The sequence below is a fragment of the Podarcis gaigeae genome (genome assembly GCF_964106915.1).
Source record: "Podarcis gaigeae genome assembly, chromosome: 4".
Lineage (NCBI taxonomy): Eukaryota > Metazoa > Chordata > Lepidosauria > Squamata > Lacertidae > Podarcis > Podarcis gaigeae.
Window position 1 is genome coordinate 10063884 of NC_139677.1, and position 6000 is coordinate 10069883.

Here is a 6000-nt window from a genome sequence, read left to right on the forward strand (position 1 = left end):
CTTTCCTGAACTCCCAAAGAGAGTAAGACTTATTCTAGGCACACAGGGCTGGGAGGTTTTGCAAAATGGAAAAGAGAATTTGAAGGACCTCACACTAATAGATATGGAGGGACAAATGGGCCAGTGTTTCCTGTGGACCTATCCTAAAGGCTCCCTTAGGGAAGAGTCATAGTTGAAGCACTGCATTCCCTTGAACAAAAGGCAGCCTTCTCCATAAGCAGGAATGATGCGCAGCTGTGCCAGTCTCAGAGCTTGTGCGGAAAGCAAACATGCCTAGCTGGCAACCACAGGTTGAGTGCAGACCAGGACAAACAGCGCAGACCCACTGCAACCTCCTAGCTGAAAGCTTTCAGTCCCAGCAGGTTTTGGTGCACTACAAAATAATGCAGCATGTCCCCTGTACAACACACACACACACACACACACACACACCCTTCTGAGACTTAGCATTCTGTGGGTCTAGTCTTCCTGTCTCAGAAATCACTAAGAAAAGGTGTGGGCGTCATGTAAGAATGCCCCAGAATAACTTCTTCCTCCCGACCTTTTTGGTGCAACAGGAGTTTGGGATCTCTCCACACTAACAAGTGCATATTTTAAGAGGGGGTCAGAAAGCCCTTTATCTCCTCTGCATAGGGGACCATGATAAAAGCAGCCTTTGAATGTAATATCCTTCCCTCTTAACAAAATTAAAGGAAAAGCTTGTTATGGGGAGTTAAGCTGTTCTGCTTATATTAGCGGCCTATCATTAAAAAAAAAAATCAGCAGAGAAGCCTGAATATATCACTTTATATGCTTGGCCTCAACCCTCAGCCCACCCTCCCTTTGCATGTCTGGCTGGCTGACAAGACTTTCAGATAAATAACAGCAGTACTGTTCACTTTCCAATTTCTGAACTCCCTTTCCAAGCCAACATAGGAGCCCCCACTGGTTAAAGAACTCCTCCTTCCTGCTGCCGTCTTCCCCACCTCCTTCTCAACTCCAGTCCAAAGCCCTCGGCTGCATTCAGAAGGCCACTTCCTGCTCTCCACTTCCACCATGGTGCCTTCAGACCAGCTGTTTTTCACGCCATCTGCTGCTATTAATGGGAGGGGGACACAGTTCACACCACACCCTGAGATATGTCAGAGTTTGCATTCTATTTCCTGTCCCCCCCCCTACCAATCCTCTCTAGTCTCTCACACATCATCTTGTGTTTCCTTCAAGCAATGCAAATTTTGTTTGGGGCCTGCCTTGCACTGTCGCGCTTCTTGGACATGGTCTTTGTCTTCCTTCCTCCGTACTGGGATCTTTTTAATTAATTATTTTCACGGGGGCTTATTTCACCACTTCACCTGGGTGCCTTAGATAGCTTCTCATATACTTTCCGGCTCAGAAAAAGCTAAAACTGCCAACCAGATTTTCTTCAAGGCCACTTTTTCATGATCCAGTCTCGAGGTACCGCATTCTCCTTTTGCTAAAATTCCTGCCTTGCCTCTGACCCCACCCCACACTTTTGCAAGGTCACTTGCAAGCAAAGATAAAATTGCAATATTTTAAGCAAAAATGCAAACGCCACATGGACTGAGTTGTGACGTGGGTTGGAATCTGGCTGTTCAAATGAGCTACTGCAGCCGATGTGAGCACCTGGGAAGACTAGGCAGCTGTGTAAGTTCTGGATGAAGCCATGAAACCACCTTATAGAGAATTGCAACACTGGTCCATCTAGCAGCCTGGTATTCTCTGGCTGGCAGCAGCAGGTCATGGTCCTTCCCCACATGCTACTGCCTGAGATCCTTTTGATACTGAAATGGAGGCGTTTGGCATATGAAAGGGGTGATCTAGCCCTACTGTGAAGCTCCTCCCCACCCCTGCCCAGTCCAGAAAGACCCATGAAACTGAGTGCTCACCCTGGAGAGATCCCAATTCACAATCCCAAGTCCTGGTGCTTGGGAGCAAAGGCGGGAAGGTGGATTGCAGGAGTAAGCAAACTGCATGTTCTTGCTGGGGGCAGGGGGAGAGATACCTTTTGCCCAAAGCCTGCGGAAGAGCTGCTTAGAAGGCAGTTGTGCACATTCAGCATTGCATTTCGAAGGAGGATTTTTTAAGAAGAGGACTGCAATTTGGGGAGGGCAAATGCATATGTATGGGAATTACGCAAGTATGTGTTCCAAGGCAGCAAGGGAAGAAATCCTAAATATAACATTACACGAGTGGTATAGAAATCCAGAGGGAGTGGCTGGGTTGTGGGGGGGGGGAGGTTTTTCCTGCTTTTGCAATCCCTCATTTGACAAAAATCACTTAACCCCTGCCTGGCACAGGTAAGAGAAGACTGCAACATCTCCCCCCTCATCCTGAGAGTTCTTCTTACACAACCCATCCGAGATATGCAGAACATGGCCAGAAGTTGCCCCCGCTGCCCCCCACTGTTCCTTCCTCAGCGTCACCTTTGATTCCGTAGGAGAAGAAACTCCTCACCCCGACAATGGCATCCGCAGTAGCCCTAGGAAACACCATGCGTGACCTGAGAGCAAATAGGAGTGGCCCAGCCCTCTTCTTCCCCCCACCCACCCACCCGAGAGCAGAAAAGGAAAGTGACATCATTGTGTTTGCGCATGAGGCAGAGGGAAAATAGTGCCGCTCAGAAAGCTAGCTCTCCAGTGCGCTCAAATACGTAGTGAAGGGACAGAAAAAGAGAGGGAGGGAGGCAAAATACTTGCCTCACTTTGCCAGGTATGGAGAGAGTATGCCGAACACTTCTAACAATGTGCCAGTGCTCTGTTTTCCAACCAGTGGATGCACTTCGACAAACATAAGTGTGCTGTGTCATAAGGGAAGGAATTCAGCTTGTATTTACTTTATCTGCACACCCAAGGAAGTATCTGTGCTATCCCATCTCTGAAGCTTTTCAGTGCCATTGCTGACACTAGAGGGGTGTGTGTGTGTGTGTGTGCGCGCGCGCGCGCGCGGACATATACACACTTCACTGCTCCTGTTTCATTTCAAGGCTGAGGCTGAAGGCTAGGCAGAAAATGGAGCTCACATACCAGGGCCATATAAAGAAGCCTTGTAAGACTGCCATGAATTCCTACCTGCCAAGATACTGGAGCCTGGGTGGGGAGGGGGAGTGAGGACACCATGGAAACCGACATCTCCAGCCCACTCCTCACCACATGACTCTTAAATTGGGCCAATTTGTTTCCCCGGCTGTCAGCCAATCAAAGCAGGATTTTGTGAGCCAAACGACCTAACTCATGGCACAGAACAACAAGGTGTTAGCCTTCAGCATCTTTTCAGTCTCACATCTTTGTTCTCCAGCAGGCAACTCCATCTTAAGCACTTTCAGAAGTAAAGCACAGCAAGGCAAAGGCTGCCAATGCTAAAACTGAACAGTTGCTTTCTGTTTCTCTCTCCCCCAATCTCTCTTTCTCTGTTGCAACAGCCTTAAAAAAAATAACAGGAGCCTGACAAAAAGGGTTACACCCTGCATTGAAAAGATGACCACTCCTCTTTGCAAAGTGAAGCACCATTTGTCCCACCCATTATGAGACACGCATTTCAGATCAGACCATTTACTTAGCTAACCAACTCTTTCCTCCAGTAAAAAGAGGGAATGGAGCAAGTCTAGGTGGTTTTAAAGCGTGACGTTTGCTTGATTGGCACATGTCTGGCGTAACAGCTTATGCACATGCTTTTGATGTAAATACAAATGCTTCCACGAAGAGCTTGGTAATGCTTATTCAATGGGGGGGGGGGGATAGAAGCAAACAAACATGCATACATACATACAAGCAGGTTTGAAATTAAATAATGCATGTAATACATTGCTTTGAAATAACTGGAAGAAGAACCTGTCTTGAGCACTGGCAATGCCAAACTACAGCAAGTTTATCCAGATTATGCATTCTAATGTACTTATATATTTAAGAGACCACCACTGCAAGCTTTGAAATCAACCGAATTTCCTTAACTATTATTAAAGTATGCATCTTGTCCGTAGAGAGGGAAATGTTAAGAGAATGAGAATGCTGCACAAAGCAATACAAGGAGAGCATGCTATGTCTGCTTTTTTCATTAAGTGCTTGGCTCCCCTCCTTCCACTTTTCACTTTTAAAAAAGTTCATCAGAAGTTCTAAGGACAGCGAGCCAAATAAGAATGGGTTCTTTCTGCATATGAACTTCCAGCAATTACACCACCCAGGTCAGTACTCTCACATTTCCACAAGCTTATATTGAGACAAATAGCCCAGTTACCAGGCTGGATCTCAAATATTAATCACTAGTAGTCTAAACGCAAACTTCTCCCTTTGTCAACTCCAGCCAGGGCTACCTTAATGGAAAGGTGGGGGTTGGGGGGAGTGCCAGTCAGAAACCATCTGTTCCCCCCACCAAAAAATAAATAAATAAAAATTTCACTGCATGAGCAATATTGTGGCAAGTGACAGTTCCATGCCATTATTACCAGAACAATAATGGTTGTAGCACAATTAAGACCGAGAAAGTGTCATCAGAACCTTAACCCTTTGCTGGCCGATCTCTCCCCTCGCAGACACCCAGGCAAATAACTGAGTGGCAAACTAGTACAGCACAACTCCCAATTCAACCTGCTGTTTTTGTTTCCCTCTCAAACCTCGCGCCCCCCCCCCCCAATATTTGAGCCAACAGTTTTCCCCAATGTCAATTTACACTGCTTAACATGCATTATCTCAAGAGGATTCCCCTTAGCAGGACTGAGAATGTCCCAATAGTATGTTTTCCTTGGCTAGGTGAAGAAAGAAACCCCTTTTCCCTTCTTTATTTGCCCTCGTTAAAAACCCGCGCCTCCAATAAGAGCCCAAACACTTCTTTAGATTTTTTTTCTTTAAAAAAAAACAAACCAACCCCAAACCCCCTCCCCAAAGACAAAACGCAGTGCCTGGACGGGACAGCACAAGGGACCCAGATTATTTTTCTTTAGGTTTGTTTCGAGAAGAAACTAAAGAGGCACAGACCTGAGCAGGAGCTGCAGAGCAGAAGAAAATTTTCTTTCCCTTATAAAGGTCCCCCTCTCTTTTTCCTCTGGCTCTCACTCACTTACCCACACATTCACACACACACACACACACACAAAATCCGGGTGCCTCATCCACACGCACACACTCCCCGTCTCCCCTCATCAGCTCTATGCAGTTCTCAGGAAATGAATGGGGGGGGGATGGAAAGGGAGGGGAGGGGGGGCCAACACAGAGAACTGTTGTACTTGCAAATGACTTACCCGGATCACATGATGTGCTAAATGTAGGGTGGGCCAGTGGGTGGAGGCTCCCGAAACAAGAGGGCACAATGTAGCGCAGCAGCGGAACCTTACCGGGGACGCATCGGATTGCATTGGGGCCCCGGTGAGGGTGGGCCGATGGGAGGGGAGAGAAAGCGGTGGGGGGGGGGAGAGAGAGGAGAGATGCGATGCGGCAGAGGCGGCTTCGCTGCCTCTCTCTCCTTGCCCTCAAGGTGGGGGTGGGCGGAGGAGGAGGAGGGCGGTGGGGCTGGGCGGGGAGGAGGCACCACAAACCCAAACAAAAGCCCCCCCCGCCCCACGGCCTGCCTGCCTGCCTCCCTTCCTTGCTCCACCCAAAAGGTGGCGGGGGTGGGGTCGGGTGGGGGAAGAAGGCGATGCAAGCGCGGCTTGGAATGCAGGCGAGGGCTCCGGCCCCAGAGGAATGGCTTGACTGCCTGGGGAGGGCAGAGCCCCCCCCCAAACCATCAATGGGCGGAGAGGGAGGAGGAGGAGGAGGAGGGGCGCGTGGGCGGCGGCCCTGGGTCCCCGGTGCCCGGGCAGAGGTGGGTGGGTGCCAGGGAAACGCCCACTCGAGGAGGCTGCGGGGGAAACGCCCGGCTTCTCCGCCCAGCCTCGGCCTCCCGGTTGCATGCGAAGGGCGGAGGAGAGGGGCGCCGGGGGTGGGCGGAGGCCGGAGGGGCAGCGCCGAGGAGGGCACTGGACGGCCCGCCGGCTGGAGCCGCAGGCCGCGAGGGAAGCGGAGGCGCGCG

The 6000-nt window shown here is 49.8% G+C and overlaps 1 protein-coding gene across 6 annotated transcripts in view; it reads right to left on the bottom strand.

Annotated features, from left to right (window-relative positions):
- KLF12 (KLF transcription factor 12) overlaps window positions 1–5712 on the bottom strand; it is a 233455-nt gene extending 227743 nt beyond the window's left edge. For 2 of the 6 annotated variants that reach the window (XM_083737879.1, XM_083737876.1), the window contains exon 1: window positions 4968–5156. The gene's annotated coding sequence lies outside the window, so the exon portion shown is untranslated. Of the gene's footprint in view, window positions 1–2696; window positions 3458–4967; window positions 5157–5230 lie in introns of those variants that run through there. The other 4 variants (XM_083737878.1, XM_083737875.1, XM_083737880.1 and 1 more) reach the window with 4 other exon arrangements.
- Window positions 5713–6000: the final 288 nt, after the last annotated feature.